Here is a 22,169-nt window from a genome sequence, read left to right on the forward strand (position 1 = left end):
CTTTAAAAGCATTTCTGCTCCTGCCTGAAAGGACAGTATATGAGATTGCAGTGTGTCTAGTGAATAGATGGAACGATGGGCAATGAAAATGAGAAATATTAAACTTATTTTTCAAATTACAAGATAGAGGAAGGGAAAGGAGATTTGGAAAATAATACAGTATATATTATTTTAAAGCAAATTTTGAACAAGGTGGCAAAGTCATGGAAGCAAAAGGAAAATGAGATTAAGAAGCAGTTAAGAAGTGTATTGCTCCAAGGGTAGCTGTTTCATCTTCTTCAATTCTATTGCTGAGCAAAAGCAACAGATGCAATCCACCTCAGCTTTGATGCAGAACTTAAATATTGCACCCAAATGGAGAACTATCAATATGGTAAGAGAAGATCTATAAAGAAATATTAGACAGGTAGAAAATTGAATAGAGAAAAGATGGCAACGCTTCTGTTGAATCTTAGATTGGAAAAAACCATTAAGATCATCAAGTCCAACCACTGCAAGCACTGCTCAGCAATTGGCAAAGCACTGGTGCAACATCAACACTCCAGGTGCAATGCACAGCGCTGTGTGGGCTGCTGTGGGGAAAGTGAGCTCCATCCCAGTCAGGCCCAATCCCCTTCAGCTTACACCAGCTGTTCTGGTACCAAGTAGACACCTCAGCAGTGGTACCTGTGGCTGCCAAGGGGATGCTACTAATTATGGTTCTCAAAGGAGATGAAACACATTGAGTATCTTCCCTTCGTTGGCACAAATAAGAAACAGTGCACTTATGGATTAGCAGATGACTCAAAGATAAGTGTAACCAGCATTTCAGAAGAGGGTCATAACAGCATAAAAGAAGGATTCGTTTTTCTGCCAAGATGGAGTAATAGGCTTGGGATGAAATGTAATTGTGTGAAGTGCAAGGTCAATGTGTACACACACATTCATTGGGGAATAACCATCTGAATTTAGCCTGAGAACTAAAAGCTCATCAGTTAAAAACCATGCAAAAGTAAATGCAGATATATTAGGGCATCCAAGACCAAGGTCCTGCATCTTCTGACTTATCTTAAACCTAGGATTCTGTGTAAGATCAAGTATGCTGCTGCTGTTAACAAGATAAATGTACTCCTACGTTTATCTTATTAAACATAGAGGTATTTCTGGCAGAGATTGAAAGTATTAACAACATACTTTAAAGTGTTGACAAAGCACAGCGAGAATAGTGTGTACCATGCACATTAAAGACAGATGGTGAGTTCTAACTGGAAATGGTTTGCAGAAAGGCTCTTAGGACAACTGGGGAAATGATGGATCATATTGTATCAAAAGGAATTGTGAGAGCTTGGTTTGTTCAGCTAAAAAAAATGAAGGCTGAGATGCTGCTGTCTCCAAGAGTTGATGTGCAGCAGTATAGCAAACACCAGGGAGAGAAGAGATCTGTTTAGGTTAAATTACATTAATGACATATGAGGAAGCAAATGAACATGGAGTGAAGTGGGGCCACAAAATAGAAGGCAGTCACTGATTATCCCTGAGGTTTGTGATCGGCATTTCCCCGCTGTAGTGGAGGTAAAAATAATCTCTAAGATGGTGTTTCTTCAGGTTATAGAAGGGATTGGGGAAATTTCTGTTCTCCTGTACTTAGTTAAGGTGCTTCTCTTGAGGAATGGGATGTCCGTGTGTCTGTGCATGTGTGAATGTTTTAATTAAATTGCTGGTTTCTTCTGCATATTTGGGGCATTCCTCTGTGGTATAATGTGTCTGCTGTAGGTGCTGTAAAAGAAGATGTGTTCTTGGGCACAGGGCTGCCATACAGCAGAAGAGGGAAGCATGTAAGAGACCGCAGCTTCTGCATTTCCTAAAGAGACAGTTATCAACCACATCTGTTTTTCCAAGCTTTTGTAGCAATATGCTGAGTCTTTTCCCTATTTTCTTATCACAGTAGCACAGCCTAAATATTGATCTGCCTGCAGAGAAACAGAAAATCTCCCTTCCTTGAGCACACAGTTTTACTTCTTGGAAGACTGTCCTTGCTGCAAGGGAAAGTTTCACAGACTCACCAGAAGGCTGAGGTAGGAAGGGACATCTGGAGCCATCCGGTCAAACTTCTGCCCAAGCAAGGACATGCAGAGCGGATTGCCTAGGCCCGTGGCCAGGCTGCTTTTTAGAGTTGCCAAGGAGAAAAACTTCTCCAGCTGTGGAATTTCCTGTGGAAATGGTTTGAAGTCATGCAGATGAACATTAGATGAGATGGTATCTGGTACCCGGAACAGGCTGCCCAGAGAGGTTTTGGATGCTCTGTTCTTGGAGGTGTTCAGGGCTGTGTTGGATGGGGCCCTGGGCAGCCTGGTTTAGTATTAAATGTGGAGGTTGGTGGCCCTGCCTGTGGCAGGGGGGTTGGAGATTCATGATCCTTGAGGTCCCTTCTAACCTAAGCCATTCTATGATATGACTTACAGGAAAGCTTGGAGTTGGAGTGAGGATGAGGCAGCTCAGAAAACAAAGGAGATGATAGAGAGTCAACTCTTGGTTTTGCAGTACAGATACCATGTGCCATGTTGACATGGTTCCTTCCAAAAGGCAGGCTTAATTCAGTTCTCTAGACAAGTTAACTTTGGGCACCAGTTACACTGGAGTACTGTGCTTACAACAGAGCTGCATATTTAGTTGTGTTGTCAGTGCCCCGACAAAAGCATGGCTTTGGTACTGTTTTGATACTGGTGCTGAGGAGGATTTCAGATAGGAAATTGAGAGCATGGATATGAAAGGAGGATGTGGTGGGTTGCTTGTGTGGCCCTATGGTTGCCCTGCAGTCCTGCCAGCAGACCAGGGCGGTGCTTGAAGTGCTCAGATCAGGGTTGATGCTCATTTCCACTCACTGTTCATCTTCCATTACTGCGTGTGGTCCCTTGAGGTTTGTGCTGATCTGTGGATTTTAGAAGAAAACATGTGTCATGATTTCTGTTCTCCTTAACCTTGAAAAAAAAAAACCAAAAAAACAGAACTTAAGATTTAAAAGGAAATCCAGCAATTTGCTTTGTCCATTCATATGTTAATGCTCATGTTTCTTTAACTGGCAAGCAAGAGAAGAATAGGGATGACAATTTATTCCACTTCAAGCATGCAAAGCTTTCTTTTTTGGATCCACCATAGCAATAGCATTGCTTAGGTTGCATCCTATGCATAAGCAGCAAAAGCATCTGGTTCTTTTTATTAAGATTGTTCTCACCCAGTTTCCCTGCTTACATTGTTTACCCCTGATGTGACTATCTGTTCCAAATATATTAAACACATTAATTCAGATTTGGTGGCTGAAGCAGGTGTAATATGTATTTTAGGGAAGGTATTGGATGTATTTCACCGTTGCTTTTCTAAGAATTTTACTTGCTGATGTGCTCTGAGAGTAAAATGCTGTTTTTCGTGTCAGACATGCAGCGTGGCAAGCCAACAAATGTGAGAATCAAGAATGAGTCGATGCCACAAACAAGAATGTGCAATTTTCTTGTTTCATTCCTTCATCTAGTTCTGTTTTATACCAACAGAAAAGGCACGTCTTCTACCTGTGCATGAGTACAGCTTCTGCATTTCTACAGTGCATAGGAAAAGTTTAATCAGGGCTTTCCCTTAAGGGATAGAGGAAGCCATAGTGCTGTCGACTAAATCATCACTTCCCTGAAATAAATCTGCTTTACAGCTCAGCTGAGCAGAAGTCAGGCTCACAGGCAGGTATCTGCAGTCTTATCTTGTGGTACAAAGACCTATGAATGTGTGTAGTAACTATGCACTTTACTGTATAATTTTCCGGTTAATGATGCCTTAAAAGTGTGGAGCAATTGTATTAATTTTTATATGGCAGCATGGTGAGAGTTCAAGAACACTACTTAACCAGTATTGAATTGGTACACTGAGGTTCGTGGGTTTATTAACTTATTATCTCTTGATTTTAGTACAGGGATAAAATAAAAATGAAAGTGTCCTTCTTAGGAAATAAAATAACTACCTCTTCTTAAGAAAAGCAGGAGGAGATACAATTTAGTGTGCTCAGACCTGAGAGATGGAAGTGATGATGGTCCACCAAAACCTATTGCATGAGATGAAGAAGATCTGTAGCCAAATTCTCATGTTATTGTTACTGTAATTGTAATGTAGCATTACATTGCTTTTGTTTCAGGAGAGAGGAAACACGTGCTTTACAATCATTTCATCTATTTTGTTATTTTGATATTATTACAGTCAGCATTATGATTCATACCACTATTTGGCCCTTTGCTTCTAACACATCTCTCTGTCTGATTGCTGAAAGTTGCTTCACTGTAACATGGAACTTCTTAATGGTATCAACAAAGAAATGTTCTTTCCCACATAGTTAAAACATGAATTTACAGCCATTCTTACCCATGGGGCGGGGGAAGGATGTAAGAAGACTACGTTACAGAAAATTGACTTCTGATCTTCATGTAAAGTGAAATCTGTTTCTAATCTCGTTTGAGATAAGAGTTGATAATGACCATCTGCATGAAAATTTTACCCATAGTAATCTATTTAAGAAGAAATCTGCTTCAAAATCTCAGCTTTTTTTTTTTTTTTCCCTTGAATAAAATTTCCTAGTCTGGCATCTTAAGGAAGAGCATCTGCTGCAAAGATGTGTTTTGAAGTCTTATGTTACGACTCTTTACCTCTTTAAAAACCTTAAGTTTTTCCATTGGGCTGCCTCTTAGAGCCACTGAAGTCTCCAGCTGCTGCTGTGAACAAGCTCTGCGCTGAAGACATTTCTGGTTTGGGCTGACTTCATTAAGATTAGGTAAAATCGGACTTCACTCCTTAATATGAATGTCCTTGTTCATCTTTTCCTCTAAAAATAATACTCAGACATTGTGATTTTCTCTCATTAGAGAGAAATGCTCAATATTCTTTCTATTAAAAATAGGCATGTCTCATATTTCAGCCTATTAAAAAGAAATTCATTTACAACAGTCCGAGGGTTAATAATATTTAGAGCGTGCAGCCTGCTCTACAGTTTTTCATCACCTTTGACAACCTGTTTAGAAATCCTGTGTTTGCAAGTTGGAGCCGAGATTTTCAGTATGTCTCAAGGAATATGTTCATTGGGATTTACAAGAAGTTCGTACTTCAGCTATATTCTATCCCCACAGGAACTGTTTTCTCCAACGGACATTCAAATAGTTATCCTTTATTTACATAAATAGTTATGCAAATATTCAAGATTCACATTACATTAAATAATGTGCTTACGTTAATGTAATACATTGACACTAATCTAAATTCAAATGTAAAATGTTAATTTAATGTACTAGAATATTCTCACTGCAGTCATATATTAGGCTAAGGATGCTGTAGGGGCATCAGGGGAACACAGTGCTCCCGAAACTCCTTGACCTGCTTCATTGCAAGAAGGCAGTTACAAGCCCAACAAGGATGTGAGAATACCTCTCACAGCTGTGACAACACAACATATGTTACTACTTCGTGTGAATGTGAGTAGAGATGATTTAAACTCTGCTTTTGGCTGATTATTCTTATGGGGTCTTTTCTTTGCTAATAAAGATGCCATTGGCAAAACCTATTCAGAAAGGACAGAGTGGGTATTCCTGCAGAGACTGCCTGGTAGACTGGGATGCTTCTGGCATACAGGTATTTATAACAGATGTTTCCAATTAACTGTGATAATGCTGAAAAAAAGAATAAATGAACTTTCTCCAGGATCTCCTAGATGAATATTGGTGCAGTGCAGTGCTGCTCAGCCTGGGAGGTTTTAATGTACTGATGCTCGGGGCAGGAGTTGAAAATATCAAAGAGAGAACAAGGCTGGGGTCACCTGAAACAATTTTCTACTCATTCCGAGTGATGCTTGTGCAGTATGGATGAATCATGAATGTATGTTCATGTTGTACAGACCCAGCGATGAATGGAAGATCATTGCTGGTGGTGCTTTGCGTTTGGGCAGAAGGGGGCTAGAGCTACTGGAGAGGGGAAGAACGAGGATGTGGCTGCAGCAAGGTGGCAGCTAAAGGAAAGAATGGGAACACAGGAGAAGGAGTCTGAGGTGGTGGAACACAACTAACAACAAACCTTATTCCTATTGCTCTGTTAACTGAAAGTGCAGAGCAACTCTATGATAGATGGCTACTTCATCTGGAAATGTAACTTTAGCTGCTTGTTTGCATCTCAGGTTTGAGATAACTGCCCTTCACTGAGTTTATCTTCTGGCTGTCTTCTGAAGTTTGGATAGAAAAGAGAGAAAGAGATTAATTTTCTGGACTTGATTAGCCATTTATCACAGAACAAAATTCTTCTGTGTGGATGGGATTGTAGGCAGTGGTGCTTCCCATTTGAAGAAACAGAGATAGGTGAGCCTGCCAAGCTGCTGTTCGTAAGCAGACTTATGTGAGCAGAGATTCTGGTTTTGGCTCACTGTGACTTCTGGTATTTTGTACAGAGAGGATGATGACAGCCATGCTAAGCATCTGTCTTTAAAAGTGATAGGAAAGGAGAATTCATATTTTGTCTTTCCCCTCCCCAGGCAATGAGAAAAGAGAAAAACCGTAATGAAATCCTTTAGAGACCATGAGGAGGGCAGTGAGCTCAGCAAGATGAATTTGGGCACCATTGAAGTATTTACACAAAACCACCTTCGGTGCTGCAATAGCTGACAGCTCCAGAGCTGGGCCACCTCTGTCCCTGTGCTCATCTGTGGTGGAAGGCAGGAGCTGTGCAGCCAGGCTGGGCCAAGGTGTGGGCACGTGGGACCTCATAATGTCTGCATCCCCACCCAGGCTTCAAGGGGAGTGTGACTCCTATCCATCTGTCCCATCTGCCTGCTTTGGTGTGGGAGAGATGGCCTAGTGACACCCTTATAGTTCCCATGAGTTTAATGCAAATGCTGAACAAGAATTTCAGGATTTGGTTAGGTGTGGGGGTTTTATAGGCAGGCTAATGGGATCCTCTATGATGTGCAGTTACATGTTCTGGCAAAGCTTGCTTATTCAAACCAATCTCATCACTGTTTGCTGTACTGTCTGGTGTATTCTGAGATGTACAGACATCCTAGGCTGTGCTTCTTGTGCAGGTGCTGTTCAGAGCAGTGATGCTGTGTGCTGTCTGTCTGTCCATCTGCACTGTCTGCCAGCTCCCATGCACAGGAGTCCTGGGAGGAAAGCAGGACAGAACGTTTATGAACTGATATAAGAATGGAGAAATTGGCGATGTTGTTTTATTTTAGTTTTTACACTTCTTTGGGCAGCTTTTTAATTGACCACAACACAGGTCAAACTCTTATGGTATTGCTACCTTTCATGCCAGTGCCACACGAGGCAATGCATGGCAGGCAGCTTGCTCTGCTTTGTCCTGTGGATGCTTTGGAGAATGCTGCAGACAGCCTTGGTTGTATAAAGAAGTGTTTGGAATAATTAGCCAACCTTTTATGCGTCTTTAGTGTGGATTAAGGTTGTTGATCTTGTTTTTTCCTGCTTTTTAAAATAGTTTCCTCTTTTGAATGATAATCAAAGAGACTAAAAACTGTGAGCTGGTGATATTCTATCCCATTTTACTGAAATGAGTCTTCCAAAATTAAGCTTTCTCAATTCCCTGTGGTTAAATCAAAGTTGATATAGATGGCTTCTCTGCTTTGCTTTGCCTTCCCTTCCTCGCTCTCCTTCTCCCTCTTTCCTTGTATCTGGTAGATCCCCTCTTTTATGAACAAATTCCACAGAGGTCTTCAGTACCCATTCAGTATTTAAACAAGCTTCCAGTAGTTTTTGCAGAGCAGTAGATCTGGTGAAAGACTTGTATGCTTTGTGTTAATACTTAACTATACAGAGATCTTAATTTTTGCATTTTTTTATAAATAATAAATTCATTGAATGAGAACATTTTTATCAGTTATGCGGGGTGTGATGCCACTATCCCTGGCAGCAACACTGGGATAATTCAAACAAGTCTGACAGGATCAGGACTCAGGAATACAAGTTAGCCCTAGGAGACAGGTACCGGCTGCTGATGAGGCAATGATACAGGTATTCTTTTTCTATCATAACTTGTCAACATATGACAGAATGATATCATCCTTTATCTCCCTTTAGCATTTATAATCTTAAATCCTTGACCGATACCTAGATTTATATTTTCTGGTGGCTGTTTTGCCAATTACAACGGTATCGCTTCCATTTCCAAAACCTCTGTCTGCTATAGTCCCCTATAGTCTGGCCAGTTATTTTGATGCACTGTAATCAGATCTGACATTTAAAAATAAATGTATGATTCTCTTGCGCATTTGTGGTTTAGCAATTTCATTTAGATAATCAGATCTTGTCCATATACCCAAATAATGTAGGAGTATTTCTCCTGGTTAGCTATGACAATACTAGATAATGGATTTGCACTATTTTTAAGCAGATCTATAAGGATCTGAATGTTGTGAGTCTGAAAGAGCTTTGACAGGAAATGAAATTAAAAAGTGGAAAATAGGAAAAGTGAGAGGATGCAGAAGAGGATTAAAAAGAAAAAGAAATTTGCTGCTCATTTCTACTGCTAAATACAGTGGTTTGGAATGCCCCCGTAGAGCCAGGCCTAATCACTTGGATACATTTGAAGAGGAGTGGAAAATGAAGTATCAGTGATGCGAAATTTTTCTTCATTTTTAATAAAAATGGGCAAGGTGCAAGGAAAAATAGAAGGCAAGCTGAAGTTGAAGGAAGCTCATTTGTAGCCACCCATGTCCTAATGAGTAGCACTAGGAAATCATCTATACGATGACAGGCTGAATTACTTAAATCTTCATAGGGCCTTGACTTGAATTCTGGAAGAAGGGGCTTGAGACATAGTCCCAAATTAAAATCCAAACAGCCATAAGTTTTCTTGCAGTTTATGTAAGGGATATCTTCACTTGAGTTAGCTGCAAGCCTTTGGTGGCATCTCTGACCATAGATCCAAATGATGTGTGTCAAATAACACAGTTCAATGAGATAGGCAGCTCAGTGTGAATTCCAGCCCTCTTCATCAAGTGCACAGTCTAGAGCATGTGTGTCTTCATCCTCATGGATTTCATCAACAGCAAACTCCAAATTTAGCTAATATTCCTAATCTAGTGGGTAGCAACCCTGCCCATTGCAGGGAAGCTGGAACTAGATCATTTTTAAGGTCCCTTTCAACCCAAACTGTTCTGTGATTCTATTACCTTGAAGGCTAAGGTTTTGTTAGCACCTGCCGCAAGCTAGACACGTCTTTGTTTGAAAGTATGGTGCAACACCAATTTAGAGAAGTAACTTACAATTGTAACTTTTACATCTTTGGACAGAGATGTTCATAATTTGCTCAAGGGCGTTTGCTTTATGATATTATGAAAGAATGAATTTGATATCAGAGTATTAGAATGTCAGTGCCTGGATTTTGGCATTCGTTACTGGAGAGGGGAACTCCTGCTTTGTGCTTTCTTAAAGCTGTATGTTGTAGCCCTCTGTCTCTTAGATGCAGATTTAAGGAGAGTGTGTGCGTTGTAAAAGTCTGCAATCAAATCAGATTTCCATGCCCCTTATTGTCCCAGCAAAAGCATTCAACTTTTTACAGAGAAGTGCTATGAAACTTTCTGGAGTTCCTCAGTGCATTCCTCCACTGAATGACTTGTCACCTAGAGTGCCCTGAGCAATATCTTTGTGCTGTTATCTTTGTGTTCTTCTTGAACATCTTCATGTTTTGGAAGCAAAGTGTGTGTGAGATAAAGATGAGAAGGATTCTGATCTCGTTCTCTGATCTCCAATGGGTGGTATACATCCAAAAATACAAGAAACTAAGGGATCTACACCAATGAAAATGAGGTTTCCTGCAGTTGAAAATAACTGAGAATAATCTGAAGGTATTAATTTTCCATGTGACGCTAAAAAATAATGGCTGGATCTTTACATGTCATAGATATGGTAAAAGAAGACAGTGAATCCTTTAAAAAATTGAAGCCAAAAATGATCGGTATGTTTCCTTACCAACATAAATGCTATGCATTTCTGTCTACATAACTAGATTTATCTGCGCTAAGCACAACAGAAGCCCTTAGCAAACTCTAGAGCTGCAGACAGCTGAATTGGTAGAGGCGGAATGAGGTGGCACAGGCAGTCTGTAGCACTCTCTTCTGCTCCAGGCTCAGCTTTCCAAGAGAAGTAACTGTCATGAAATGTTCTCAGCTGTCTCCATGCCAAAGCACGCCACATCGTACACACTTGGTGATAGGCAGCCTGTTGACGTTGTGTTGTGGTTCCCAAATGTTGCGCAGTGAAGGAGTAAAACGCTATGAGAGCATTACTGATTTGTGTAGACTAGAAACTCAGGAGAAACAGAAAATGCAGGGGAGATAAAGCTGATTTACGAGATATTGCTCTTGATGATGATGGTTGGAGTAATTTAGCTTGCCACTAGCAATAAGCATTTCCTAATGTACTTTAGCATTAGACGCTACATCCTTTACTATTTATTGGATTGTGTTTGTAGGCTGGCCTCCATGCAGTTCTCTGCTTTAGGGCATCTTTTTGACTCTAAACAACTGCCTCAGCACTTTGTTGTAAAAGATACAACTGTATGTGCGTTGTGAGGTTACATACATAGTTCTACAGTGCAGAGAGAGATCTCATCTGAGATCCATCAGCTGTGATACTCACCTGGAATCTAAGTGTGTGTGTTACTCTGAAATGCATACTGGATACTTATGATGTTCTGTCAAAGGTATCTCACTTTGTTTATTGCCACAGTCATCTGGCTCTGCTAGTACAAAGCAATCTTGATCTTCCTTGAGTCCATTTGGCAAGACGCTAAGGCAAATGCTTGATCTTATTAATAGATCAAAGGAAAAGGCTTTTCTTTAGAAGTATTATTAAATCATAAAATTAGAAGAGGTGGTTGCTCATTTACAACTTTCTTTTCTCAGCTGAATTTTGATTACAAGGTGCACCGACTTACTGGGCTGTTAGTATCTACAGGCACCACTGCTCAACTTTCCTGAACAAGGATGCTGGAGTTTCAGCCTCAACAAAATGCTTTCAAACAAATCAAGTTGTTTTTAGGAAATGTTCCAAAAAATTTCCACCTAGAAATGTCTCGTGGTGTAAATTCACATGCAGTGACTTGGAAGTGGCTGGCATACCTGGCATACCTGTGACTGTTCCTCAGGATAGCCCTAGCCAGTTCCCCCTAAGTGTAACAGCAAGGAGCCCATGGAGCTGGTGCTGCAGTGCTGCAAGCTGGTGGCTCTCAGGCTGACCTGGTGGGACCTGCTAAAAGGGCGAGAGGGGCTCAGGAGGGACTGCCAGCAAGGCATCAATTAGCACTAATTGCATGGGAAATCATTGTAATGCTACGATGGTTCATCCGGGAGATGGAATGAGTTGGTGGTTGTGCTGAACCCTGAGGACTGTGTGTCCCTTGCTGTTTGTTCCTAGAAGAAAAACCCGTTGTGTACTTCTGTGATCGTTGGCACTATTTTAGGATCTGAATTATAATTAACGTAAAGAAATGTGCAACTGCCATCACGTACCCTCTAGCTCAGCATGGGAATCTTTGAGTTAAACTGCAAAATCCCAGTTGGTTACAGCAGGGATCATCGCCGGCAGGGCAAGATAACTTCTCATTCTCTGATAGGAAAGACAACAAACTTGAAGTTATGTGAAATGTCTGAAATGCACACACAGCAGCCTGTCTTTTAAGTGGAAATAGATACGGGCGTATCAGTTTAAAAGGTTTGCCTTTTCAAAGTGCTGCCACCTTCCTTTCACACCGACAGCTGCAAACATCTGTGGGACCCGCTGTCTCAGTGTGCAGTCACTTGGTGAGGTGAGGATGTGGCTTTTCCATGGTGAACAGCCTCGCATGCAGAGGGTGACTGGCCTGCCTAGCCTGGAGCTGCAGGGTCACAGAGTCTTGCAGGGATGCAGCACCTCTTGGCTACAAATGGATGTCGGACAGGACTGGTGTTTGGGCTACCAGCCACCAGGTTGCCATCCTGATGGGGCACTGACCTGCTGGGTCACCATGCTGCCAGGTTGCCGTCCTGCCACCTCACTCATTCCTGGGCTCTAAGTGGCAGCCAAGGCTTGGAGTCCCGGGGTAACTCCTCCTCTGCTCGGGATGCTTTGCTCACGCAGCCACCCACGATCCAAACAAAAATGTGCGAGGCGAGGCAGGGAGCCTCCACCTCCCCTCCCGCCACCGGCATGCGCTGACAGCATTGCACTCCTCTCCACACGGCTGGTCCAGAGCACATTGTGTTTTGCCCCTTTTGCTTCTCATTGGACCAAGCAAGAAGAAGAATAAAGGAAAAAAAGGGGGGGAAAGCACACGGCTGTGCATTAGGACGGCTTTGTGGCCGCGTCAGCAGCCAAGCACAGAGGCTGCTTTTTGCAGGGCTGCAGTGCACTGGCAGTGCCAAGGTGAGGTCCGCGCTGTGTGTGCGGAGTTGCAAGGGCACGAGGAGGGGGCTCCTGGGCTGGAAGAGCCGGGCTGCTGACAGCTCCGCTGGCAGGAGGAAGAAGGTAAGGCTTTGTCCCTACAGGAGCACAGTGTGCCTGCTGCTGTTTGCTTATGAGTTACAGCATGTGCAGTATGGCGGGGGGGAGAAGTTTGCAGTCTGCTGGGCTCTGCAGGAGAGCAGCATTAGCACAAGCAGCGTGCTGCATCTGGGGGTGTTTTGGGATCACCATCATCAGTGAGAAAATCTGTCTGCATTCCCGTCACAGAGAGAAAAGACCATTCTGTCTCACACTTTCTTACTTTCTAAGCCTGAAGCTACTATGCATATGCAATATTAAATGGGTTTTGCTAATAGAAATACATTACCATACAGCCATTAGGCAAGGGAGATATTTCTTCCTGTTACCACAGACAGCTCCTCGCCGCTGCAGGTACTGTGGGTGCACGGGCTGTGCCGTGCCGTGGGAAAACATGAATGTTTGTTCTGCACACCTCAGCAGGAAGAGACACGTGGGGGGTTTCGCAGTTGCTTTGGAATAACTGAGAGCATGAAGACTGTGCTAAACCGATTTGGTGCTGTTGTGCTGCTATTTCTCCTGTGTCCTCTCTGCTTCCGTGATATTTTTAGTGGTCTGGGATTTTTTAATTAGTATTGTTTCTCTATTTTTAAAGTGAAGATGCCTCTTGTCTGAGCGACTCTCCAGGCATTGGATTTTTTTTTTTTTGCTGCTATTTGTCTCTTGCAGTTGTTAACTGTATTTCTGGGAGTTTGTATTAGCTGCTTGGGTGAAAGTGAATCATAGAATCATGAAGGTTGGAAAAGACCATAAGATCATCCAGTCCAGCTGTCGGCCCATCCCCACCATGCTCACAAACCATGTCCCTTAGCACCACACATACATGTTTCATGCATACCCCCAGGGATGGCGACTCTACCACCTCCCTGGGCAACCCATTCCAAAGTGAGCACTGCCATGGCTGTAACCACCAGCAGCTGCTGCCCAGGCGAACGCATCTGCAGGAGGGGACATAAGCACTGCATGTCCCTAACACAGCTCTGCGCTTGCAGCACTTTCAGACAGCATGTGAGAGATGGTGTGGGTTTTTGGAACATTTTTCCTAGGGGAAACAGAGAAGGAGAGTGCTGTTGGTGTGCTGAAGGGCTTTGCTCTTTGCAAAAAGTAGAACCAGAATAATTGAATCATAGAATCATTTCAGTTGGAAAGAATCTTTATAGGTCATCTAGTCCAACTCCCCTTCATCGAACAGGGATACCTACAGCTAGATGATGTGCCTAGAGCCTGGTCCAGTCTGGCCTTGAATGTGTCCAGGGATGGGACAGGCACCACCTGTCTGGACAACCTGTTCCTATGCTTCACCACCCTTATTGTAAAAAACGTCCTGTATATCCAATCTAAGCTTCCCCCCTTTTCATTTGGAGACCATTTCCCCTTGTCCTATCACAGCAGACCCTGCAAAAGAGTCTGTCCCCTTCTTTCTTGTAGCCCCCCTGTTTAGACACTTGAAAGGCCACTATATTTCCCAGAGGTGTTTGGTTGCTATTGAGTTGTATGCAGATCAGACCCATTCTCCATACTATAGGCACTTGTATCTGGAAACAAATGTGTACTTGGAGAATTATGGTTCTAAGTGTAATTGGCGTTGGTTGTTTATTAGCATGAATACACTGGCTTAGGCAGGTATAAAGCTTTACTCTCACTGCTGTGTGTAATTAGCAAACAGCTACATCATCTCTTTTGCTGATAGTTGGGAAAATTGGATCAACTATGTCTCCCACACACAGCACTATCCTGCCTAAAGTTTATTTGCTGAGGCTGCATGCCTCAGTTGATACAGCAACAGTTCCAGCCCATTTCCTCCCAAGTACACAGCACTAAGGCAGAGTCCATTTAAAATAGGCAGCTCTTCCTCGCATAGTCAACTTTCATCCACTGTATATGTTCCTGTAAACAAGAAGATGCAGCAGTTTGTGGTGAGCGTGAGCACAGGCACAGTCATGCAGTAACTCCTCATCCTCAGTGTCTCCGGTTTTCAGCAGCCCAGGAGCCTTTGCTCCTTGCCAGACAGCCTGCACGCAGACCTGCTGGGAGGTAAGCAGTGTGCCTGCTGTGGGTTGGGAATTTGAAGCTTTTCCTTCTCATTTTGCATTGCTACTGAGTTCCCATGTGAGGAATTACTTCATCCTGCATCTGTTTTGCTTTTAGAAGGAGAAGTTAACTGTTGGTTGTGTGGATGGTAATGCACCCTACATGACACTGAAGTTCACTGCTGTGCACGCCTTTTCAACCCTGCTAGCCTCAGGCAGCCCCTCCAGGGGTCACGCTGTTGTTGGTACACCTTGTTGTGCATCAGCCACTGCACAGCAGCAGCTGCAGTAGTTTGTTCAGCTTCTAAGTGTTGAATTGAAAGAAGGGAGTCAGGTGTGCCTTCTGACAACGTTGTGCCCTTCCCTGGCCAGCTGTAGCATCACCTTTCCTTCTCAACTCTATACTCACTTCTGCTCCAGGTTTCCTTCTCACTCCAAAAGTGCTGTCCCCCTACTTTCTCTGCTCATTTCGGAGAGAATTCATCTCCCTTTGGTGCCACCGCACACAAGAGCAGCAGGACATTGCAGCCTTGCTTGGTGGTAGCCCACACTCTGGGTGCTCTTTGCTCACACACTTGTGGCCAGACAGCCTCCTTGCCTCCTGTCCCAGCACCTACACACATTGTGATTCAGCCCACCTCATGCACCGAGTGAGCAATAGGGAATCTTTTTGAAGCATGGTGACTAGAGAATGTGTCGCTCTGCTATTTTGGTTCTTAGAAAGCGTGCTTTCATGCAGTGCTAGGCAGATGACACAGCCTGCGTTGATATTACAGAGTCCAGCAGTGATGGCATGGAATAGCTGTGCAGCTTCTTGCCCTAATCTGCTTGTTTAGAAACACCCAGAATATTTATCCTAATCATCTGTTTCTGCTTCAGAGTAGGTACAGGAGGAAATACCACAGACAGCCCTGTCACTGGGAAAGCGCATCATTTGAATGTGCAATGTAAATATTTTAACTAACCAAATGTAAACACTAATTCGCTTTCAGTATGGGAAAAGACTGATGCAGTCAAAAACGAGCTGGCATAAAAGTGACCCTGTATGGAGGAGATACAAAATTGCTTTTGCACATTATGGTAATCAAAATAGAGTGCTTAATGAATTGCTTTGTGTGAAATGAATTACAAATACAAATGTGCCTGACACGAGATGATCGGAAGTTGCTGCTGCATTAACTTGAGAGGGAAGGACTTTGTGATTCATGGGGATGTGAGGTCATGGGAGGCCTGATGTGTGTTACAGGGAGGCTGGAGACTGAAGGAGAGCCTGAACCATAAGTATGGGCTGCCTTTCTCTGGGTCTGCCATTTTCACCATGCCAGTACAGTCAATTCAGAAGTTTCCATAGGTTACAAAGATGGTAGGAGCAACAAAGATAGCAGGCACAGTAAGAAGTGCCTTATTTCATTCACACATTTGTTGTGTGGGTAAATTCAAAGGAAAGCAGAGGATCTGGTCATTTGTTCTGCCTACACTGGGTTCGTAGCTTCTTGAGGATAGGGCTTTAAGGATGGCCGTCCTGTTCACATCACAGAGGTGACTGTAAGCAATTGCAAGATGCTAGCAGTATTGAAGATCGTGCCATGGAGAAACTGAAGGACGGGCAGGAAATGGAGCTACAAATGCTTGGTATTACCTCTTGAATGTGAAGGCTGTAGTGCATCAAATATGCAGTCCTGTGGCCTTTTATCTTTCTCACTGACAAGGTGGTTAACTGATATTTGATAGAAACCAGACGAGGGGTTTGGTTTGACTTCCAGTGCTGAGTAAGGTCCAGAAAAATACTGCTAAAGCAGAGATTACAGAATCCTCCCAGATACCACTCAACTCCATCACGTAGTAAATGTTGAGAAGCAGAGACCCTACACAGTATGACTGTTCCTCAAACTCGTAAGCAGAAGAACTGTCTTGCTCTATGAAGAACATAGTTTTTCTCTATGCTCTAACCAGTGGATTGTGAACACCAGAAGAGGATGAAATGACACAAAGGATTTGACTAGACTTCATCACTCATGCAAAATTGATTAGATACTATTTCTATAGGCACAGATCCATGTATACGTCCAAGCAAGTAAGTTTTTGTTAGCTTTGTTTTCATAGCTGAGGGATATTTATTAGTGAAGTTGATTTTTGCTTATGTTGAAAAGAAAGAAAAGGATAAGATCTATAAACCTGCCTTGTATTTGATGCTACTTTGCTCTAGCAGCTGGAAACTTACATTTGCACATAGGCCTAAGAGTGTCATTCTCTGGGTAAAAAAACTAACTTGATTTTTATCGATCTCCTTGTTAGGGAAGGAGAGATGGAAACAGGTGAAAAAAAACAAAAGGGAAGAGTAGTCCCCCATGGTAAACGCTTGCAGTTGCAGCACAGATAAATCATGCAGTGTGTAGCCTAAGAGTCATACCCTGCCATTGCTACTGCAGGCCAGATGTAGCCAAAGCAGCAAAGCTCTTAAAAGTTATCTGTCTAAATAAAGTAGAAGCCAAACACCTTAAGCCATCGGTGAAGTGAATACGGTAGTCTTATTTTCAGTATAGAGCATTTTTTTGTGTGTGGATGCAGATTGTTTTGTGTAGATGAGAATAACTTTGCCATTACCTTTGAATAAAATTCCTGTTGCTGGCAAATCAATCATTTTATGCAATAACCTCTTCTGGCTATTCTCTCGAATGCAGATCATCCAAATGTTCTTTACCTCCCAGACAGATGGATCAATTTTCACAGGAAAAAGTAAATACATTCAGAAGAAAGTGCTCCTTTTTTCCCCATTGGGAATGGAAAGCTCATAAACTCAGACATTTTTGTTACAAAAAGAGAGGAAGAAAGGAAGGGAGAAAGAAAGAAAGAAGGAAAACGTGCTCATTTAAGCACGAGAGAAAAGGTGGCAACAGATTAGTTTGTTGTAGAGAGTTCGTGGCATTGCGCTTTTGGAAGAAAGTGGCACTATCTGAAGAAGGACTTTAGATCATTGAAGAGAGAGAGAATTCAAGAAGAGGGAGCAAAAGTGCAGCTGAAAAAATCTTTGGAATGACGTTGTAAACTTCAGGGAGAAAGGGAATTAGATAAAAGAATCTGTGAGAATGGAAATAGGAATGTGAAAGGGAACAGATTGTGCTGGTGAGATCTTTTGGCCTGCGTTTAAGAAGAATTCAGAATATGATCTGCATTCTGTGTCTTTGTTTGGGAAGGGGGAAGGGACCTTTCTCCATTTATGGTAAAGTGGACTAATACTGGCTGTTCAAACAGTTTAAAATCTGCTTCAAACTGATTATTTATTGCAACAGTAAAGTATCATAGTCAGGAGAAAGAGAGGAGCTGGAATCAGTCCTCAAAAGTGCATGGAAGTGTAATTTATGTCCCCCTCTCAAACCAGAAAGTCTGAGGTAGAAGAGCACCACGTTCATCCAGTGCATCTCACTCACTCAGACAGGAGATGTTTTCAGGAAGCCTTTCTAGGTATAGCTGTAAATCTCAAGGTTCGAGCCTGCAAGGGGAGTTTGGATGCCCCCATGAAAACCAGGGCTGAATGAGGTGCATATTTGGAGTCTGAAGGTGCCACTTGAGGCTAGCTCTCAGGCACATGAAGACCATGGCATCCCAGGTATTCCTGGCACACACCTGGAGCTGTCTTGTGCGTGGCAGCATTTCTGCAGCAGCTGGCTGGGCTGTGTGGCAGCTCCTGTGCCCGCAGCTGCTTCAGAAGCCACTTTTTGACTATGGTACTGAGCAGTCTCCAGCCTTTGCCTGCTGTGCCATTTCTGTGGATCACCAGGTCTTCAAATCTGCACGTGACCAGGTGAACAGCAATAACTTTCAGTGCTAGGTAACTGTGAGATGAATTTATACATATGCTGCCATAGGTTGTCAGTAGCTATAGATAAGCCTCAGTCCTCAGGCTAAATTAGTTTCTTAGCTCTGCTCTTGCGGTGCAGCCAATTCCATTTCAGGGTATGTCAATTAAGTAGAATATGCTCTAATAATATTTTACATTTACACAGCACATCTCATCCCATAGTACTTTATAAATCACGTATTTTCAATATTGATGACCTTTTGCAGTCCCTTGAGTGCAGAAGAGCAACCATTTTACAACAGCAATGCAAACAATAGGAATTGTTTTTTCTCTGTAGTTCTAGAGTGACACGTTAATTATAGAATAAATTATTTGTTCTGTAAGCTGCAGCTCCAGTTTTGAAGGTTTTCATTCTTTACTGTGAGGGTGGTGAGGCACAGGAACATCTGCACCATTAATGTTCCTTGCCATCAGTGCCCCTTGCCATCAGTGTTCAAAGGGTCAAAGCTTGCTGAGATTGGTACATGTCTGTCCCTGTGGCTCTAGAGCTGTGGGGGCTGGCAGAGGCCCTTTGAGAGAGTGCTGAGGTCCTTATTCTGCTGGAGCATCCTTCCAGGGATGTACCATTGCTCAGCTTGTATGCAGGACTCCCTGGGTAAAAGCACTTTTCCTCTATTGACTTTAAGAAAAAGCTCCAGTGGGACTGCTTTTCTTATTGTTAAAGAAGTCAAAAGGTAGATGCGCAACCTGTCATGTCACAGTATTTGCCAAACCTGCAGTTCTGGAGGTGAATTTGGGCCTTATTTAATCCGTTGTTTTAAACAGGAAAATAGCAACATTTCTGTTTTAGTTGTTCAGTTCAACAGATGGATTTCAAAACCACATTTAACGTGAATACCATGGATGGTAACTCAGTTAATAGTACATTACAAGAATCTTTAGGTTTTCAGTGTATTGTTTTGTCATTTATCTCTTTTTGTGGCTTGTCTGGGTTTAATGCAGTTTATCCCATTTAGGAGCATTACTGAGACAAACTCCATTAAAGCAGGCATTATAGTCTCTGTTTTGATTAGCACTCAAGGCCACTGGAAAATGATCCTTAAAAAGAAATCCATGTTTCTTGTGGTCATTAGCACTGTGATCACCACCAACTCTTATGCAGTTTAAGTCTGGGTTGTCTTTTTTTCTTTAACTTTAAATCCCAGAACTGACTGCAAATGCCTTTGCTGAGGTCTGTGACATTTGAACTGGAACATTTATCTCAGAAACAACAGTTTGTACACTTTCAATGCTAATACTTGTAAGAAATCGGATCTTCGTATGTAAGTCTTGTGGCTAAACACTTATCATTACTAGCTAGTGTTTTGCAAAGCTACCTTAGTGGGGCTATTTTACTTCATTTTACTTCATGGTGAGGCTTTGCAGGCATCCAGGTACACACATATTCTGCTCTGACAACTCCCTGACTAAAAAAAGAAGTTTGCGCTATTTGTACCAATCTAGCAAGTAGGACCATTTCAGTCCCAGGCTGGTATGGGCAATTAAAATAATTTCCTCACATCATGTTTTAAAGTACTGACATGTAATTCTAGGACTGAGCCTCTCAGCACCTCTTCCCAACACTTTTCTGCACTCAAAGGATGAGCAGCTGCTATTAAATGCTAATGCTTTTCAAGGGTGAATGGCCGTTTTAGGATGTGTTATTAACTCTGTGCAGATGGGTGCATTTTCCAACCTATTGCACAGGGCTGATGTCACTTGCTGTTTTCTTTACAGGTTTTAGTATTGTTAAGCAAAAAGAAAAACAGCAGTGAGAAAGCCAATGAGTCTGAAGTGTCTTCTTGGTCTTGGTGGGAATCCACAATTAAATGCTCCAGCCATAGGAAACAGACCTCAAACCTTACAGGTGCGTGGAGTTATCTGTCGGGACAGAAGGCTGCCCAGGACAATTTATCAGCTCATTTTACCAGTATTGCAGATTTTATGCTCTGTAGATGAATACTGATGTGCCTAAAAGGAGGTACTTAGCCTGGTCTTCGTCTTTTATTCTTAAAGACCAAAGTAGCCCTGTCTTTTCATTGACTTGCTAGCTGCAGTGTGAGAACTCAACTGTGACCTGAGGTCCTTTGAGCCACTCGTCAAAGCCTCAGAGCAGGCTGAATGCTTACTTTCACAGGCTTCCTTCTATATAGAGATAAAAATTGCTGGGTTTTTTGGTTTTTTTTGTGTTTTGTGTTGTTTTTTTTTTTCACTCTCTAAGTCCTCCAGAGGTGAAAGATGGCACAAAAGATTATACCATGAGGAGCTTCAGCAGAGATGTGTCTTGGCCTATCTCCCTACCCATATTACCACTGATGGGCTGTATCCATACTCCCCTGCCCCTTTTCCAGCCTTCAGTGGCCCTGGCCGTAGAACAACCATGGAGCAATCTAGCTCAGGAACCTTTTCTGTTTCAAAGATGCATTCTGGGCCTAGCCTTGGCCTACAGTGAGTCATCTCGCATGCTTCTGAGGTGGCATGAGCCAAGTGACAGTGGGCAGCAGGGACTGGTGGCCTGGAATGCTTTATTTCAGTGACACAATCAGTCAATCAGTTAGCTATTCAAGTTTTAAAAGGAAAGGAGCTGAATGTCATAGAAAATAATATTTTTTATTTCACTGTTTCTGCATTCTTTCTACCAAGAAAAAATAACTGAGTAAAGAAGCTCTTGTCTGCCCTTTTATCATAATGTGTCCTGAGTCACTTTATCTTCTTTGATTTGGGAGTTTCTTGATGAATTCTGCTCAACAGGGCTCCCAGTCCTGCTCTACTCGTGCCATTTGTTTTGTCTGGCCTTGCACAGAGTAGATAATTAACACCATAGTTAAAATACCATCGAGTTCATGCTCTTTTCCAGTACTTACTCATTAAGAATGAGCTTCAGAGTGGAATAACACTGAACTTAGTACTCAACCAGGCTCCACATTAATTTGCTTTTTACTGTTGTTATTTTTATCCAGGTAGTTGCCGCAGATAAGCTAAAAGGCATCTCACAATGCCTAAACAACAAAAGATAACCAGATCACTAGAAGATCTTATCATAATTAAATCCGTTTTAAAGTATTTTCATCCTCATTTGTGAATTCGTGATAAACCAGAATAAATTCCTTCAGTTCATGATTTCTCCTTATTTAATTAATTTATATGCCATTTTAACTATGAATGAGGCATTACAAAACCACAGGGACGCAATCTTTGCCCTAAAGAGATTGTAGCTGAAATTAGACACAACATATAACGCATGGCTTTAACAGACAAAGCAGGATTACACCAAACAAAAATGATTTAAATTGTGTATAATTGTTTACATTATATGCTTGCGATAATGCTGTTATTTGGAAAAGACCTGTTTATCACCCCTCAACATGGTGTTTATTAACAAAGCTCTGGAATTAAGTCATCATTGGACTTTGGTGCTTTAAACCAGAAAACCTTAGATGCTACTAATTAATTATTCCTTTCATAAGGGCAATTATAACAAAGAGCTGGATTTGAGTCTTTAGTGACATACTTGACTTTGTAGGCCTCCAGGGATCTTCCCTCCGTTTTTAGCCTCTTCTTCTAGGCTACTGATGTCAACTTTACCTTCAGTGTTTTACTACACAATGAAGGTAAGGCCTCTTGGAGGCTCCAACAGAACTCCATGCTTTCTTTACCCTCTATTGTGGGTGCGCAGTAGAAAGAATCATAGAATCAGAGGATGGTTTGGGTTGGAAATATCTTGAATATCCTGTGGTCTAAGGGCAGGGTTGGCACCCACTGGATTAGGCTGCCCAT

At 42.3% G+C, this 22,169-nt stretch overlaps 1 protein-coding gene across 3 annotated transcripts in view; it reads left to right on the plus strand.

Annotated features, from left to right (window-relative positions):
- The window catches only part of PAG1 (phosphoprotein membrane anchor with glycosphingolipid microdomains 1), a 103,149-nt gene that overhangs the window by 45,318 nt on the left and 35,662 nt on the right, over positions 1 to 22,169 (plus strand). The window contains exon 1 of one of the 3 annotated variants that reach the window (XM_072329089.1): positions 12,205 to 12,509. The exons of 1 other annotated variant lie outside the window; for it this stretch is intronic. The gene's annotated coding sequence lies outside the window, so the exon portion shown is untranslated. Of the gene's footprint in view, positions 1 to 12,204; positions 12,510 to 16,571; positions 16,629 to 22,169 lie in introns of those variants that run through there. One more of the 3 variants, XM_072329090.1, reaches the window with a different exon arrangement.

The sequence above is a fragment of the Excalfactoria chinensis genome, chromosome 2 (assembly GCF_039878825.1).
Source record: "Excalfactoria chinensis isolate bCotChi1 chromosome 2, bCotChi1.hap2, whole genome shotgun sequence".
NCBI lineage: Eukaryota > Metazoa > Chordata > Aves > Galliformes > Phasianidae > Excalfactoria > Excalfactoria chinensis.